Source organism: Schistocerca serialis, chromosome 2, assembly GCF_023864345.2.
Source record: "Schistocerca serialis cubense isolate TAMUIC-IGC-003099 chromosome 2, iqSchSeri2.2, whole genome shotgun sequence".
NCBI classification, from domain to species: domain Eukaryota; kingdom Metazoa; phylum Arthropoda; class Insecta; order Orthoptera; family Acrididae; genus Schistocerca; species Schistocerca serialis.
In genome coordinates this window covers 184,218,256-184,238,036 of record NC_064639.1, presented here as the reverse complement: position 1 = coordinate 184,238,036, position 19,781 = coordinate 184,218,256, and positions in this window count along the sequence as shown.

The window sequence follows — 19,781 nt, the reverse complement described above, 5'->3', positions numbered from 1 at the left end:
GCTTGGCCGTTCTGATACGCCCTTAAGGAAACTTCAAGACAACAGCAGTTGGAAACAAAATCTAGAAGAAGGAAGGCATAGAAAGATGAACGGTGGAAATACCTAAAATACGGTGTTTGAACATAATGAATTAGGTCTGTGAGAGGAAGGATTGTTAAGGGCAAGAAATTGCTAAAAGTGCATACAAGCAAAAATGTGGATAGGATTACTGCTCAGGTCATCATTAGAATTCTGACCATAGGCAGGTTTTTACGTGCTGTCCAAGCACTTCTGTCTTTTGTCTTCCTCTTCAGGTTATAACACAAATACGGTGAAAAAATAGCAAAGTGAAAATAAGCAATGGGAAACGACGTGCACTACATATTATTAAGACATTTTGTCAGCAAAACGGCGGTTTCAAGGCATATGCCCAGTGTCTACCAGATACTGCCGAAAATTGGTATGCAGATATCCGCTTCTACAGATTACGTCAGCCGGCACAGAATTTCACCGTTTTGGTTACACGAAGATAACACGGACGCTATGATATTAAAATCCCTAAAAATGTTCTTCTTTTGCGCCCTGTATCTTCACTAATTATCTGGAGGCGTTTTAGCTCACCTGGCGTCTTCTATAGACGTGGCATGGATGCCGTTTGTAGGTACTGATGTCTTCATTGGATTCTTCTTCTCAGCAGGCCACCATTTCGTTGCTCCTATACTGAACGGTGCAAGGAAGAACAGTGGTGCCAAATAAAATTCTAAATTATGACTCGGCCGAAATACGGGAACGGACACCGACTTCAGATGCCACAAAATCCTCTCCAAATTTATTCCAAATTTGCCGTGAACAGCCTACAGACGCACAGAGCCAGTAAAAGCAAATTTTGAAACTTGAAATATTTTCTAAATACCGTCAATAACAGTATCACCTTGAGAAATATGCTTTTACATTTACTTTATATATTTTCCCGTAATATCACAAGAAACATTTGAATGTCAGTGTCCTGTCACTTCCAACACACGTCTTTACACCTTTCAGTCACGATCGTTACTCCTTCAGACGCTTAACCACCGTTTCGCTCCTGTCTCTTCGTGCTCGCTTCTGGCTGGTCCACCTCAGTATCTAATAAAAGTTCACCTTAACTGAAACGTCTAACTTTTCTCATAAAAATAATTGAAGTTGTTGAAATTATTAAATAATTGTTCTCAGTAGAAGCAAGAACACCAGGATTGTTGAAAGTTAAGATTTAATAGTAATCTGCGAAAGCAAATTGTAAAGGATATGCGGCTTGGCACCCTGTCCGAACGGTCACCCTCCCACCACTCCAGCGTAAGAAGACTCGAATGTTCCTTGTTGCCACACTACGTGACCACCTGGCGCCGCGTGGTGTGAGGTCAGCTACCGACTACCGGCTAGTTATGCAGCTTCGCTATATGTACCGCAGCCTAAAATATAATGTAGGAATAAAAGCGGGGCGCAATGCGGCATAAACGACACAAGGTCCGCTTAATTTCCGCTTCCCGTTATGTTGTATGCCACCTTGTGTGTCCTCCTTCCTCTAAATCTCCTTTCAAAAGCTGGTCCTTCCATAGCGCCTGCTAGGAAGCACTCACGCCTCAACGAATATCCCATCCAGTTCTTCTTCCTTTCTCTTAAAATAAGTGTCTGATGAAGGGTATGAAAATTGACTTTGTATTTACTTTTTGTAACGGTCGATGCAACCAATCAAAATGAAATGAAAAACGGATTCGCAGGAATAGATGTAAAAGATGGGCTCAAGGCGATTGTGCCACAGGAAACCCATTATTTTTTGGGTGTATAAATTGCCACTCGGACAATGATGATGAATAGGTCTCTAATTAACATTCAAATTTCTGTGCAGGCCATGTTACACGAACAGGTGGAAGTTCGCCAGATATTTTGTTAACTGTCACTAAAATTTTCGTACTTTTCCATGTTACTTGGTGAAAATAAGCTTGTGTTCTGTTCCCTCATTATTGTGGTTGATGACATACGTAAAAGTACCCACGTAAGTATGTAAACCTGCACCACACCAGGGGCAAGTTGATGTCCTCTACGTGAGCAGGTATAATATTACTTTGCATGCTGAAATATGATGTTGAGTTACAAGTACATATACGGAGTCATACATTAATAACTAAGTTATAAGATTAAACAAATTTAAACGCGGTCAATCTAACAAAAAAATTTAAAAACTTCCGAAAGTAAATCCATATAAATGTGTCCCGGTCTCCCCACTAGCGTAAATACGTAGGCGGAAACATCCATATGATCTAACGCGAAATGACATTACCAAACAAATAGTAAGAAAAGAAAATGCCGCACTGAGATTCGTTGGGAGAAATTTGAGGAAGAGTAATTCATCCACGTACCTCTCTTCAAATGGCTCTGAGCACTATGAGACTCAACATCTTAGGTCATAAGTCCCCTAGAACTTAGAACTACTTAAACCTCACTAACCTAAGGACATCACACACACCCATGCCCGAGGCAGGATTCGAACCTGCGACCGTAGCAATTCATCCACGAAAGGAATTGTTAACAAAAGGTAAGACGGATTCTTAAAATATGGTATTCAGTCTGTGTTAACTCAAGGCGTGGGGAAGATCCAACGACAGGCGGTACGTTTCGCCACGGGAACGTTAAGGTAGCTCAAAAGCTTCTCGGAACCGCCCATCAAATTCTAATGGTAGACGCTGTTAGAAAAGCGCTGTACATCACGGAGACGATTAGTGTTGAAATTCGTGGCAAGTATGTTCCGAGAAGACTTGGGAGACACACACCGTCCGTCCATAAAGTTCAGAGACTGGCTTTATTCCTGGCGTATAAGAGAGGTCAGGACAGAACGTACAGTGGCAACGTGAACTAATAACTGTAAACAACAGATGTGTTTTCGACCAGAAGGTGTGAGCAGGCAGTGGCAAGTAGAGGACATGATTTTATTGGGTGTCAACGTAGTTCTGCCACATATCGCAGTGGACCAGCATCTCTAAATCAAGACATTCTCCCGAATGTTTTGAAGAAAAGAAAAGTGTGTGCAGTGTTCGTCACACAAACCTTGATCCACGAAGAGAACTAACAATGCATGGACGCCTCTTGCAAATACTGAAATCCAAAACGTCGACAGTTATTTTCTCTAAAAAAAAAAAACCGCTATCAACAATACATACTGAAGCCAATGTGACGAGCGAGTTGAACAACATCTCAAATGAAGGCTTTTCTAACACTTTCACATGGTTGTATAAACGTTCTGTGCATTTTACTCAAGTAACGGAGGCTATGTGGAACCATTGAAGCATAAAATCACTGTTTTCACGTTTCTTCATTTTTATTAATTCACTCTAAAACTCTTTGGACTGACGGAGTATTTCATATTCTACGTACGCTTCGGGAAATGATCATGACGCGAAAATAACAGATATTCATATCTTGAACATGTGAAAATAGATTTTGAAGTTTTAGACGTAAATCTGGGTGATAGCAGATTACCCATATCTTGAGCATTTCAAAATAGATTTTTAATTCCTTGGGCCCTCGCAGAAAGTTTTAAAGGATTGGGAATCGTTCCAGTGGCACTGTGGCGTTAAACATTTCATTGTTGTATGTACACTCACATTTAATTAATGTATCTAAAAGGTCGGGAGAACTGCAAACGCAGTGACCTTTTGGTTCGCGATTGACTCTCTAATGCTTTCGACCTGAGTTTCGCGGAACGTTTAATAGTTAACGCAGTGGCTATGTATGGAAACAAGCGTCTGCGTGAAATACGAGTACAGCGGTGCACGACGGGCGACAGACGGCTCGGCTGAATAACGGAAGCCGCAGGGTCGACCGGCTACATCGTTTCGGCTAAAACCATTTCACACTCAACGAGACAGCTGTCCGGGATCATTGACAGGCCGCCGGGCGGAAGGCGTTTACGCGCAAAAACGGTTACGTCGGTCCCGGCTAAATATTTCACGCCGAACTGTTCGACGATTGACAGCCGCAGCTTTTTTTTTTCATCTCTCTATCCTCCTCCCCTCTTTTTTAGCCATGTCCCTCCGCGCTAACTCTGCGTCAGAAATAAAAAGAGGAATCGTAGCAGAAGCGCAGGGGCGCCGCGCCCCAGCTGCCCCGCCTGTTTTGGCTGTCCTATCTTGTGAGCGAGCTGTCCATCCATCGCTTAAGAGAAGAGCGGCTGTCGCCAGCAGTCGGTGGCTTCCCACGAATCGCTGACGACCCGGGGAAGAAATGGCGCCCCAGCGCTGTAGCAGCGCGGGTGCCGGAAATGGCGGAGTTATATAGCATCTCCACAAGGTTCCAGGGTACTAATGTTGCTAACCTGTGGAAAGAAAACTCAAGATCTATGTAAGTCTGCAGGCTTTCGAGGCCGTTGTCACTAAAGTTAAAATCTTCTGGGTTGTTAGGCCGCGTCATGTTTCTTCTAAAATGTTCGACGTTTCGACCCCTCTGCTCGGATCTTATCAGGATCTTTTGGTGTCCACTGCTGCTAGAACGGTAGTGGACACCAAAAGATCCTGAGGAAGATCCCAGCAGCGGGGTTGAAACGTCGAACACGACGCGGCCTAACAACCCAGAAGATTTTAACTTCATCTTCAACTCAAGATCTGTTGGGAATTCGGTTGGCCTTTAGGAAAGGTAAAGGAAAGACAACAGAGACGCAGTACTTGAAAAAAATTGTGGTAAGTTCCTATGGGACAAAACCGCTAAGGTCGTCTTAATCTAACTTTAACTAACTTACACTAGCGACAACAAACACATCCATGCCGCAGGGAGGACTCGGAAGTCCGACGGGGGGGAGTCGCGTGAACAGTGGCAAAGCGCCCCCTAGACCGCACGGCTACCCCTCGCGGCACGCATTACTTACTCTATGTTTGATGCTAGAAGACTTACGAAAATTCAGCACACCTTCATATGATAAGACAGAACCCAAGAAGCGTTAGATGACGTAAAATAGTGCAATATGCTCTAAACACTCAGGGAAATGGTGGAAATCAGTAGGGAAGGACGGGGAATGTACAATATGTACAAGAACCGACAGGGAACAATAAGACAGGAAATGCAGTTGTTTATACCAAAGTAGGAACGCCAGAAGATAGTAATAATTTGCAGAACGACCTGCAGAGAACGGATGAATGGTGCAGGCTCTGGCAGTTGACCCTGAACGTAAATAAATGTAACATATTGCGCATACATAGGAAAAGAAATGCACTACTGTACAGCTACTCATTGATGACAAACAGCTGCAGACAGCGTCTGCCATAAAATATCTAGACGTAACTATCCAGAGCGACCTTAAGTGGAATGACCATATAAAACAGATAGTGGGAAAAGCAGACACTAGTGAACCGTGAATTTACCTTCAAATCCTTTTCTTAAGAAATTACCTTTTCTTAAGAAATTACTTTATTTACTAGCGATTCATCAAGGACATTAACACATTTAATCACACTATGTGAGCGTGGAAGTAGTTGCCAGTAACTGATGAAAGCAAATTAAATTTCTTTCAACAAATGGAAATTTTATTCCTAAAAGCTTTTTTTTTTAAAAAAAACAAATTTAAAATTATAATCAGAAAGCACCTTCTAAATATCAAGTTACAATTTATTCAGAGGCAGAAAGAATCAATTTTGACAGTATGAGCTTTCGGGCTGAGAACCTTGCCGCTCCCTTTTCACACGGCCGTAGTCACGACCGCTCAACAACAACCTCTGAAAGACTACACTGGTGCAAATCTGCAACACACCAGATTACTTTAAACTAAAAGCTTTAACAATTTACACAAGCATACAAACTATGCACCCCCGCAGGAGGGATGGATATGGTACAAAACACTAACATAAAAAAAAACTTGCCACCGAAGGTGCAACTTTATATAAAAAAAACTCTTACTGTGGAAGGGTGGCAACTTTATATACTAAAATGACCATTTAAATAAAAAACCCATTAAATGCAGTCTTACATAAAATATAAAAACATGCTCTGCATTACATATATACCGCCTCTCAAGATGATAGGCAAGATAAAAACATATTTCAGGAATTCGGCCGTTACACTTCAAGCAATAAATTCGTTAACACCGAATCCGACAAACATGACTGAGGGAACTATAAACGTACGGCAGACCAACAGACAGACACACAGACACTAACTTCCTAACAAATGCGGACGAGAGTCCGACGAGCAAGCTGGGGACGAGAGACTGACCAAGGAAAACAAGTAGAATTTTACAAGTAAATGAAACAACATATCACGAATCACTTAACTTCTAATAAACTGCGATGTCTGGCGAAGACCTGGCGCAGCATCCCCAAAACGCTCTCCCGAACCGTCCGCTGCCAGCCGCTTCAACAGACGCAGGAAGCCGCGCCGATCTCCCGTCTCACGGCGTCGCAGCTCGCGCCGGCCAGACCGATGTCGTGGGTTGACTCCTGTTGCTCTCGTGTCGGCCTCGAAGCCACTACCCCTCGCCATATGCCGCGGCCCACTGGACTCACGTGGCGACCTCACATGCGCCGACGCTCAAGACGGACAACTCATCTTGTGTCCCAGTGCGCGACCGACCAACCGATCGATCCAACCGCCAATAACCATTGCCCGAACAAACTCGAGCAGACTGGCGGCCTAACCCATACTAGCACTCCGGACGACAGACAGACACACTGACCCGGCTGACCAACTGACCCATTGACGAGCTCATAGCGCCCCTTAAATGCACGTGAACAGGCAACCTTTCCCCTTTTCCCACCAGAGGGAGACACCAAAGCTGCGATTGCCACAGCGGCACCACCACCAGAAACGGAGGGCGACTGCTTCACACTACGCGCTGCGGCGGGCTCTTCAAAACAGCGATTTTTTTCACGGCTCAACCACACTCAGATTCATTGGAAGAATCTTAAGGAAATGTAACTTATCCACGAAAGAAGTGGCTAATAAGGCGCTTGTTCCCCCGATTCTTGAGTATTGTTCATCTGTCTGGGTACCATTTCAGATAGTACTGATAGAGAAGATCCAACGAATAGCGGAGCGTTTCTTCACGGGATCGTTTAGCTAGCGAGAGAGCGTTACGGAGATGGTACTCAAACTCCACTGGCAGACGTTACAAGAGAGACGTTGTATATCACGGAGAGATTTAGTATTGAAATTTCGGTACAGCATTGTTCAGGAGGAATCAGACAACATATTACTTCCCCCTACATCTCGTGTATTGACCACGAGGAGAAAATTCGAGAAATTAGAGCCGCTACAGAGCCTTACCGACAATCATTCTTCCCATGCACTGTTTGCGAGTGGAACAGGGTTGGAGGGATCAGATGTTGGTACCGAAAGTACCCTCCGCCACACACCATTAGGTGGCTTGCTGAGTATGATGTAGATATAGAAATCCAAAAACGAATCTCTAAAAATTTTCCAGATAGGACTAGTAAAGAAATAGAGAAAAATTAAGATGATGGCTTAATGCTTCCCCCACACGAACCAAAGCAGAGAACATTTATGCAACCACGTGAAACTTTCAGAAATGTCACTCTTTGGGACAGTGCTCAGTTCGCACGTCACGTTGGGTTGCATGTCAGTTATGTCGTCAAAACGTTGACCCTTCATCTCAATATGACACTTCGTAATTTTATGGCAAGTTCGTATTGATAACAACGAATCTTGCCACCCGGGACGATTTTTTTCAGAAAAGATTTGTCCGTGCTTTGCATTTCAGTCAAGTCGCGGCAGGATTCCAAGAGTCACTGTTTCTGTTCGGCAGGCAAGGTGTGCAGATCAAACTTTGCACACGTTTTTTTCCATTCAGAGCATTTTGGAGGATGTCTTGAACACTTGATTTAGAGTTGTTGCTCTATTCGGATTAGTGACTCAACAACTTTGCCACGCTACAGTCGCACGTTCCTTACTTAACACAGCCTGCTCACAACTGACTGATCGAATTCGTGTCTGTTGTTTACAGTTGTTAGCTTAGACTGCCACCGGAATTACTGCACTGTCATTTCATACGCTCCAGGAGTACAAACAGTATTGGCTGGTCAGTGTAATTCAAGGTTGCTGTTTTTCGCTCCTATTATTAAGTCTACGTGGGCGTGCTGATATGTAGCACCTCCGAACTTTTTATTCCGTTACCAATATCGGTTGGGGTATTACATGTCATACGTATTACACGGTCGACTTTCCGCTTCGATAACGCAAGTTGCAGCCCCTGCCGCTAGAGGGTTCGGAGTTGTCGCTTGTAACGTGCTGGTGTGTAACGTACGTATGTAGGTGCGTGAGAAACGGCGTACTCCAATCGCGTCTCTATCAACATAGAACTTTGTCCCCATGTAGAGCACCTCCTCCTTCAGCATAACAGTGCCAGACCACACATGAGTGCTGCGACGTCCCCAACATCCCTGCACATTGTGTTCGCTGTCATCGAGTATCCTCCACAAAGACATCATTTGGCTCGATGTGATTTTCAGCTGTTTCCAAATCTTAAGGAACAACTTCGTGAACTTAACTTTGATAGTGAGGAAGGAGTTCAAGCAGAGGTGAGTTGGGTCCTGTGAAAAAAGTCAAACATTCTGCAGTGACGGTATTAACAAACTAGTCTCTCTTTGGGACAAATGTGTCAGTCGGCAGGGTGATTGTACTGAGTAACATACAGTAGCGGCCATTAAAATTGCTACACCAAGAAGAAATGCAATTGAAAAACGGGTATTCATTGGACAAATATATTATACCACAACTGACGTGTGATTACATTAAAACGCAATTTGGGTTGTAAGGTGTCAGGCAAATCTAACACCTTCCATGAAAACCCTGACATAATAAGCAAATCCAGTTGTATGTCACATAGCTCCGAATAAATCGTGACATTAAATTAACCAAAGTAATACGAGTAACGAGTGAACAAATGGAATACCACAGACTAACACAAGAACGCCTAAATGCATGTCATACCTTCCCACCGTGGGACAGACGCAGTTCCGAGGGGAGAAGCGAGAACAGAAGCCGAGAGCAGAACCGTGCTAAGCTGGAAGGCCCTACGATAAGGGACGGACGGACACCCACATCGCCAGCTAACCGCTAGGACGACACCACCCGCAAGTTTTTAGCGTGAGACTTTTTCGCGTCTCTGTTACGTCAAGACCACCCCCCAGCCCATGTTAAAAGCTAGAGCCCTCCAGAAGGACAGTATAGATCTTACGATAACGCTAAAAGGACCACACCAGCTGCAAGTTTTAGCGTGAGACTTTTTCGAGTCTCTGTTACGTTGCAAACTTTAAAAACATTGCCCCACCACGAAAAGTATAACGTTTCTCATTGGATAGGCAGAATTTTTGCAGGCGGAGCTTAAGGTTAACATTGAGACCCTGATTGGTCAGATGAAAACACAGCCGGATAGTTTTTTTAAACCAACTTCGGTAAATTGTAGTAAGGAGAAGTTTGGACGGAGTTGCTTCCGAGAGGGCGAGCTGGACGGAGCTGTGCCGGCCGCCGCCCCCTGACGAACAACTACAAGGTAATGAACGCACGTGATGCCGCATTTTTGAGTGCATAAGGCTTCACTCAGAACTGCAGAAGTCTCATCTGTTACATCCCCTTTGTGTAATACTAGTGTCGATCGTCAATTAAAGCTCATGGTGTTCACATTTGCCACTTGAAGTAAAAATCTGAAACGCGATGATTTTTCTATTATATAGTTATTGAGAAGCAACATCAGCCATTTTAATTTACGACAAGTTAGATAAGTAATTAAATATAATTGAGGGTCACTGTAGACCGTTTTAATAGTTTTCTCTTTTGCGAAACTTAATTTAAACCTAGATTATAGATGTGATATGGCATAGGTCATCCTTCGATCCATTGTAGAATTCAGGGAATATTCGTTCACATTTTGGTTGAACGCAGTTGGTTTTTACCATTCTGTGTTAAAACATTTCCCTTTATCAATAGTGCAATTTATAAACGATGTTTTGCGAGTAGAATAAAATTTCCAATGGTAAACATAAATGCTTTTTCGCCGTTATTTTACCAGCTAACTAAATTTAGGAAAGCCTTGAACCCTTTCCACTAAATTTAGTTAGTATTAAGATTCCTTTACAGGGAGTGCAGTGGAGCGGACGCTGAAATCATTAAGTATTTGTTTATATCATCGCTAGTCCCACTGAACTCTTCTGAATTCTACATGTCATGTGTGGTCTGATGACTCCTTACCAGCAACAGGTCCCAGGTTCAAACTAGTCAATTCCCTAAAAAAACACGCCCAGAGCGTCGTTGCGCGAAAGTGGTACGGAGACACGATATAGAACAAACAGACACCACGCAGAATGTTTAGAGGGTGAATAGATCCTGAGAAATCATTACCCAGAACAACCACCTCTGGCTGTAATAACGGCCTTGATGCACCTAGGCACTGAGTCAAAAAGAGGTTGGATGGCGTGTACAGGTATAGCTGCCCACGCAGCTTCAACACGATACCACAGTTCATCAAGAGTAGTGACTGGCGTATTGTGACGAGCCAGTTGCTCGGCCACCATTGACCAGACGTTTTCAGTTGGTGAGAGATCTGGAGAATGTGCTGGTCAGGACAGCAGTCGTACATTTTCTTTATCGCCGGCCGAAGTGGCCGTGCGGTTAAAGGCGCTGCAGTCTGGAACCGCAAGACCGCTACGGTCGCAGGTTCGAATCCTGCCTCGGGCATGGATGTGTGTGATGTCCTTAGGTTAGTTAGGTTTAACTAGTTCTAAGTTCTAGGGGACTAATGACCTCAGCAGTTGAGTCCCATAGTGCTCAGAGCCATTTGAACCATTTTTTCTTTATCCAGAAAGGCCCGTACAGGAACTGCAACATGCGATAGCGCATTATCCTGCAGAAATGTAGGGTTTCGCAGGGATCGAATGAAGGGTAGAGCCACATGTAACATATGTGAAATGTAACGTCCACTGTTCAAAGTGCAGTCAATGCGAACAAGAGGTGAGCGAGACGTGTAACCAATAGCACCCCATACCATCACGCCGGGTGACACGCCAGTATGGCGATGACGAATACACGCTTCCAATGTGCGTTCGCCGCGATGTCGCCAAACACGGATGCGACCATCATGATGCTGTAAACAGAACCTGGATTCATCTTCTTCCTGTCGCTTAAATTTCGCGTCTGTAGCACGTCATCTTCGTGGTGTAGCAATTTTAATGGCCATTAGTGTATATGTACACATGAAGAATAAAGACGTTGATTGTTGAAGAAGTTCGTTTTGTTTAAGAAGCTGTGAGAATTTTTACACAAAAATATCGAGACATTACTTTTCATCACGCCCTCGGATACATTGAACAAGCATCGACGAAAATAATTTCGGGAGTGGGATTATAATGCGCGGTGGAAAGATATCAATGATAAGATTAGCTGATGACATTTATGTTCTCAGTGCAAATCAAGAAGTATTAGTGAAACTGTTGAACATAGTTACCAGTCTAACGAGTACAGCGTATGGACTGAGGGTTAGCAGAGAAAAGACGCAAGTAATGAGAAATTGTGGAAATGAGACTAGTGAAAAACTTTCCATAGTAATATGTGACTACGAAATAAATGAAGGAATATTTCTACCGTGAAAGCAATATGATATACAGGTTGATCAAAAAGTCAGTATAAATTTGAAAACTGAATAAATCACGGAATAATGTAGATAGAGAGGTAAAAATTGACACACATGCTTGGACTGACTTGGGGTTTTATTAGAACCAAAATGCAGGATGGCGCTCCACCCCATATTGCTAGACGCGTGAAAGATCCATTGCGCGCGTCGTCTGGTCATGATCGTGTGCTCAGCCGCCAGTTTCGTCATGCTTGGCCTCCCAGGTCCCCAGACTTCAGCCCGTGCGATTACTGGCTTTGGGATTACCTGAAGTCACAAGTCTGTCATGATCGACCGACATCTCTAGGGATGCTGAAAGACAACATCCGACGCCAATGCCTCACCATAACTCCGGACATAGTTTACAGTGCTGTTCACAACATTATTCCTCGACTACAGCTATTGTTGAGGAATGATGGTGGACATATTGAGCATTTCCTGTAAAAAACATCATCTTTGCTTTGTCTTACCTTGTTATGCTAACTAGCGCTATTCTGATCAGATGAAGCGCCATCTGTCGGACATTTTCTGAACTTTTGTATTTTTTTGATTCTAATAAAATCCCATGTCATTCCAACCATGTGTGTCAATTTGTACCTCTCTGTCTACATTATTCCGTGATTTATTCAGTTTTCAAGTTTATACTGACTTTTTGATCACCCGGTATGATGGATGAACCTTACAGGACATGAAAATCCAACTAGCACAGGCAGAGAGCGAAATGCTGAGTGAAAGAAGTCTACTAGTATGAAACATTAGCCTTAACTTGAAAAGACGATTCTGAGATTGTGTGTTTGCAGCACAGCATTGTATGGTAGTGAATTATGGACTGTGTAGAGATTGGAGAGGAAGAGAATCGAATGTTTTGGGATGGAATGCTTAAAATTAGGCGGTGTCATACGGTAAATAATGAAGAGGCTCTCCGCGGAATCGGCGAGTAGAGTAACAAGTGGAAAACACTGAAAAAGAAGGGACAGGATTATAGGGCATGTGTTTAAGGCATCAGGGAACAAGTTTCTTGATACAAGAGGTCGCTATAGACGTCAAAAACTGAAGAGGAAGAAAGAAACTGGAATATATCCAACTAATAGCTGAAGGCCCTGGGTACAAATGCTACTCTGAGCAGAAGGAGCTGGCACAGGACAGGTAGACATGTCGGGCCACACCATACCACTCACAAGGCTAATGGGGAAAAATAACCTTACGGAAGTGATAATGGAGGGGTTCAGATACATTGTATCGTTACCAGTGTGACAGTACGCACTACGTAATCTGTTCCAAAACGCAGTCCAATTCCCGGACTCATACCTCGGGCTCTATTGGTGAAAGCAAGATAGGGTCAAATGTGTTGGATAACCCTTGGGCTAGAGACCAGTTGCATACCCAACAGAAAGATCGTCTTACCGTACAATTCTATACTACAGTTCGGTTTTGAATATTTCAAGCTTTATCCAGCATAGCCAAATAGGCAAATGGAGCACATCTGTCGGTAATTTTTATGATTAATGAGATCAACAAATTCCGGAACTTTGTCCACAAAATTCTTTACGCTTACCTTTTGCTTATCGTACACGGTCTCGTTCGACATACTCTCCTCCACAATTGATACACCGCTCCCAACGTCATTTCTACTTCCGGAAGCGGTCTTGCTGGGTCGTCGAAGCGCCGTCTGATATTCTTTTATCTTGTCTATCGTTGAAAATCTTCGTCTTTTCAACGCGGTTTTCAGCTTCGAAAATAAAATAAGGTCACAGGGGCCCGGTCTGGAGAGTACGGAGGATGAGACAGCCACATTTCAGGCCATTTCCTCCTCACGTTTTCTCGAAGGCGTCGCAACAAGTTGCGATAGTACCATCGATTAACAGTTTATCCCAGTAACGCGAATTCATGATGAACTAATCCTCCAAAGTCAAACAAAACTATCAGCATGACTTTGGCATTTGACTTGACCTGACGAACTGTTTTTGGTCTTGGAGAACCTGTCCTGGCCCATTGTGAAGATCGAACCTTGGTCTCAATATAATAACAGTAGACCCACGTTCTCATCACAAACTGTGATTCTCTTAAGGAACATTTCATTACCGTGATCCAAAAGCTTTTCACAGATTGCGAGGCATTCCGACATGATGCGAAAGGATTTCATGACGCGAGACAGCTGAAATAGTTACATTATTCTGTAATATCTTGGACAGTCACTCTTGATTAGCATGTACAGTTTCGTTGACATTACTGACATGAGCGTCATCGGTAGAAGTCGAAGGACGTCCTGAACGACCGTCATCTTTAACTTCCCTCCGACCATTTTTAAACCATTAGAACCATTCGTAACGTAGAGTAAGGATTAAGCTCTCATCACCATAGGTTTACTGTATCATTTGGTTTGTTTCTGTAAAGGTTTTTCTTCAGTTTCACGCAAAACTTAATGCAGACGCGTTGCTCCTCTAGCTCTGCCATGTTGAAATTCGGAAACTGTGTGACACGACGTTCTTCTCAATACGGCACTGGACGATAACTAACAGACATACACCAATAAAACTTCCAGCAGTTATACATTATACACAGATTTGTGCAAGGATGCAAATCGCATTTCTCTCCAATACACCACTGGCGTGAAATTATGAATGTCCGGTAATTTTTTGAACAGACCTCGTATTCCTTGGAGTATCTTATAAATTTTCTTGATATTCTTATCTGTTTCAAAGATACAGAGATTCAAAGTTGCCCTGCTTGAACACGTAAAATACGCAAGGTTGAAGCGAAAACGTAGTTCATAAAGTGACGTAACACGGAGAAATATGCTGTAAAGTGACTCCGTTATAGCAAGAAGGTTTCTGGGAACGACATTTTGCAATTGTACTGAAGAACCTGCAACATTTTTACGCATTCGAAATCCAGTCCTTGGTGTAACATTAGGTAGTTTTGTATTATTTGAATTTCGCATAAGTAAACTATCAAAATTTTGCTGCCTCTGAAGGACTTTCAAGTGAATGCCGCGGCCTGCTGTGGCACGAAAGAGAAGGGAACCAGAAAAAAAAATGCTCCTCCAAAAATAGCGAATATGTTCCTGTTCATTAAAAGACTGGCTCAAATGTGGGCTGCAAGCGGTCTCATTCTACCTTCCTCAGCACCTTTAAAATTGTGGGAATGAGAATCTTTAACGTCCAACATCTTATTATTTACACATTTTTAGGCATTTTCAAGCATTTTCTTTAGTTTCGTACTATCTGTGACCGCTGCGCCGTACATGTCACGTAAGAACATTATATATTATGCTATGAGACAAACACGCTGAATGTTCGATTATATTTTTTATTACAATACTGACTGCGATCGTCAGTATCTGTGGAAATGTGCAGCTGGATACAATATTTCACACTTTTAAGTAGATAATTTAACGTATTACAGAATATGCGTTGCTACATACACGAAGTGTTCTTGATGTCGCGACGATATCACTGTCTTAATTGCTGTCACTTCTGTATAAGTTTGCTTCTTTGGTGTTGGTGGAGCTGTAGTCGATATTATGCAGTAACTGGAGCAGTTATTTCTGAAGTTTTCTAATCATGAAAGTTTATTTCACAATGACGATAGTTGACACGTGTATTGACAGTTGAATCAGCGATGTCATGGTTACAGGCTAGTTGTTTCCACGGTATTCTGTAGGTCATATGTTTTTTGTACTAGATATATTACTGCTTATATGATAAATGTTTATGTGGTTCTGCTCTCATACATAATAATTTAATCATACTGTTTTTGGATTTTAATATCACAGATAGCGTTTTATTGCGTGAAGTTTATGACAATTTCTCTATGTTTTTGTTCTCAAATGTATTCTTTCCAGTGGTTATTTTTACTTTTACGGTAACATGATCTCCGACATGTTTCTGTATTTGGTTCTTCCATTCATCTCGTGTTTGGGAGGATAATTTCAATAAAATTTTCTACCATGTTCATGTTTCAAATTATCTGTGGGTTTATAATTTCTTCAGTGTGATTTTGTGTGTGTGATTATTTTTCGGTCCCTTCAAGAATATTCATATAACCATTAGTGGTCATCTTCACCCGCATAGAGGCTTTCAATGTATTCTTTCCACCTATCTGCTCTCTCCTCTTCATTTAACAGTGGAATTCCCGTTGCAGTCTTAATGTTACCACCGTTGCTTTTAATGTCACCAAAGGTTGTTTTGACTTTCCTGTATGCTGAGTCTGTCCTTCCGACAATCGTATCTTTTTCGATGTCTTCACATTTTTCCTGCAGCCATTTCGTCTTAGCTTCCCTGCACTTCCTATTTATTTCATTCCTCAGCGACTTGTATTTCTGTATTCCTGATTTTCCCTAGAACTTAGAACTACTTAAACCTAACTAACCTAAGGACATCACACACATCCATGCCCGAGGCAGAATTGGAACCTGCGGCCGTAGCAGCCGCGTGGTTCCAGACTGAAGAGCCTAGAACCGCTCGGCCACTCCGGCCGGCTGTTCATCTACAACTTGATGAAGAACTTGTGTGAGAAAGTTGTCATATGGCATGCCGTCTACAGGAACATTGGAGAAGTAAGGCCAATAATAGTGGTGAAAAGTCCCACAGAAGTCAATAGCACTCCATTACCGCTGGTGTTCCGCCTGTCTAAGCCATCGTGCGTTTTCGCTACTCCAATAATGCATGTTGTTTGTATTTTCTTATCGTCGTTTGATAACGTACATTCATCGGTAGAAAGAACATCGGAGAAGAAGTGCTTATTGGTAAGGACTGTTATATTTTCATTGACAGAGCTGTGAAAGCTTTTGTTTAAGTGTACATAATGAGGATGGAAATGGAGACGTCTTAGAATGCGATTTACGGTCGTTTTAGGAATGCCGTTCTCCTGGTCAAGCTAGCTTGTTTTCACGTGTAGATTCAACGTCATGGAAGCGAGAAGAGTAACTTCAGCAGCTTTGTCTGTGCGAGTTCTACCGCAGTTGCTTCTCTTGGGTGGCAGCTTCCAGTTTCCTGAAGCGTCACAATAACATGAGTAAACACCCGTCCGGGAAATAGGTTCTTGTCAGGTCATCGCTGTCTGTAGAGCTCCTCTGCCTGAGTATCATCACGCCTGCCTTCAACCACAACAGAAGGGTTACGAAGCTGATGCTGTTATCAAGGACTACATTTACCGTACACAACATGTCGTTCATAAGTCTACAGTGGTATACTACACGTACTATAATTACGAATAAGAAAATGTAATTACTTTCTCTGTCTGTTATTTTGTCGAAAATTTTCAACTTAAACATTCATGTTCACACTGTAACGTCTCTGACACAGAAATTCTTACCGGTTGTTTATGCTGTGAAGTCGGCATCTTTGTACTCATTCTTCCATGTGGCAGAAACTATTCGGTGTGGTGCTCTACACTATGTCCCTAATTATAAGGCGGGTCCCAGAAACGTTGTGACGAATTTGGATGGGCTGTAGAGGGTGTCTTGAGGAAGAAATCAAATATAGGAACTCGCCTTCGGAAACGCCATCCAACGACGTTACATAGCGCCGAACTCATGGGTGCCGGCATCTATCAGCAGGCCTCCCATTGGGGAGCAAACATAACTTTGTGCATTAACGGACCGTAGAGGAAACATCTCGCAATGTTGTTTGTTATTCACTGATCGCTACTGATTACCACCCTCGCCAGTGGCGAAGATAAAGGTAGTTGCTGCGCAGACAGGACTGTCTCCTACAAATGCGATGCCCAAAGCCTAGGTGGATGGCGGTTATGGACAGAGGTTTCCGTCTGCAGTTTATTTTTCTCCTGGAATCCCCTAAAATTAGGAGAAAAATAAACTGCAGATGGAAACCGATGCCCAAAACCGACATTCACCAATGCAACAGAGTTTCGCATTCATAGGAGACAAAGCCTTTTTGTTCACCATCTAGCTCCATGTTCTCCACTGCCGTTCTTTGGCTCCATCGGTCGCGATCGCTGAACACAAACGACGTTGCGGGACATTCCTCCTTCGCCCATCAGTGCACGAAGTCGCTTTTGCTGCCAAAGGGGTGGCTTCGGAGCAGGAGCCGGCTCTTATAACGTCGACGCTCTTTAGGAGCCGGTCAAGGGTTCCTGTCCTTGATTTGTTCCTCAAGACACCCTCTACAGCCCCTCGAAGTTTGTCCCAACATTTCTGGGACACAGTGTTACGAGGGTTTTACTGACCTTCAAAGTAGTCACCAGCATTTTGTATAACCCGTTGTCAGCGATGTGGAAGTCGTAGGATACTCTTAGCAGTGCCAGTTGTGTTGACAGTTCGAGCGGCGCGGTCTACTGCCCGACGAATTTGTAGCAGTTCTGAAACGAATGCCGTGAAGTGTTTCCTTCAGTTTAGAAATCGAGTTGAACTTACGAGGGCTTAAGTCAGGGGAGTGCAGTAGGCGGTATAGCACTTAGCTGCCCCATCAGTCAAACAAGTCAGTAACAGATTGCACTGTACCTGCAGAAAGTCTCATCACTTCTGTCTCTATGCTGTTCATTTTTGGGACACAACCTACGGCCAGCTTAGAGGCAGAAGTGATGACACTTCCTGCAGGACCTGAACATCAGTTTGCAGAACAATGCTGAAACACGTGCAGTGCTAACTGTTGCTGATATGTTTGACTGATGGGGCTGCGAAGTGCTATACCATCTACTGCACTCCCCTGACTAAAGTCCTCGTGAGTTCAACTCGATTTCTAAACTTAAGGAAACACTTCACAGCATTCGCTTCACAACTGCTACAAATTCGTCGGCCAGTAGACCGCGCCGCTCGAACTGTCAACATAATTGGCACTGCTAAGAGTATCCTACGATTTCCACATCGCTGGCAGCGGGTTATACACAATGCTGGTGACTACTTTGAAGGTCAGTAAAACTTTGAAACACGTATCTCTTTTGTAAGAGTTGTATATAAATAGTTGCCACTATTAAAGTTCCACCACTCGTTTATCAGAAAGCGCTTTATATGTTACTGTTTCGTGAATTACAGCAGTCAACATGGCAACATATTGACGCGGCAGTTTCAACTTAAGTAATGTAAAAGTAAACCTGTTCTACCCTAGAGATTGGTTTACATTCCTTACCAAGTACAATTACAGTAAAACAGACCGTTTCTCACATCTTTTTTTCTTTTAGGGTGCTAGGAACTTTCTTCACAAGGGGGGAGAAACAGCCGACAAACAGTGTAAACAGTAAATGTAATCCGATCGTGAACACTCGTCTGAAGATGAAACTTTAGCTTCTAAATAGATAACAGCGCTATTCGTTCAAATAAACAGCATTATTAGTAGTGACCGATTGCTGCATTCTTTTTTTCAAGAACTAGCTTGAATTACTGTCCCGGTAACTTATATTCTCCATATGTGAGAATCACTTCATTTTTCTCTCCCTGGACGCCCGACGTCTTCAATTGGAGACGGTTGACAAAATGCCCAGTTTTTACATTAGTTTACTGTCAAATCCAACAAGTGGACGAGTTACGTTACCCCAGGTAAATAATCTCTGCGCTAAGACAGGACAGACAAATTTAGTTCTGTGTGACGTTCTTAATAATTTCATATTTAGCTTGGAGTATAATGCAAAATCTAACCGTTTTTCAGGTAGCAATGGAATGGAGTGAGTCTCAAAATCACAATGATGACCATTACTTTTCTTCGTGTAGCGTACGAAGACACAACCTTAAAACCAGAAAGGAAATCTGTTATTCGAAGATTTAGCATTCCTTGAATAGTGAGCCTCATTAACATGATATTCTTGTTCCTTTGCCGCTTATGGTATGTTTTCATTTTCACGATCGAGACACAGGACAATTATCATGATGACTGTGAAGTCAACGACCGTCGTAGGCCACGATTGTTCTTATATTCCTAACTGAATGATTTGACCAGAGACCTGTCAATCCTCAAAGACGCTGCGCAGCTATTAGCCTCTAGTTTGCAGGAAAACCACTTGGCCTCAGGAATTCCTTTCTCTTGACTCAGAAAAAGAAAAAAAAAACATTTCCTTCCTTACTTTTCTCATGGCGACGATCTTCTTCCCTTATATTCGTGGATTGAAGCAAATCATTGGAATTCAGCACGACGAAAAAGGCTGGAGATCCTTCATTGCTTCTTAAAGCTTTTCTCCTGCGCAGCGGGAACAACTGTGCTTCCGAACC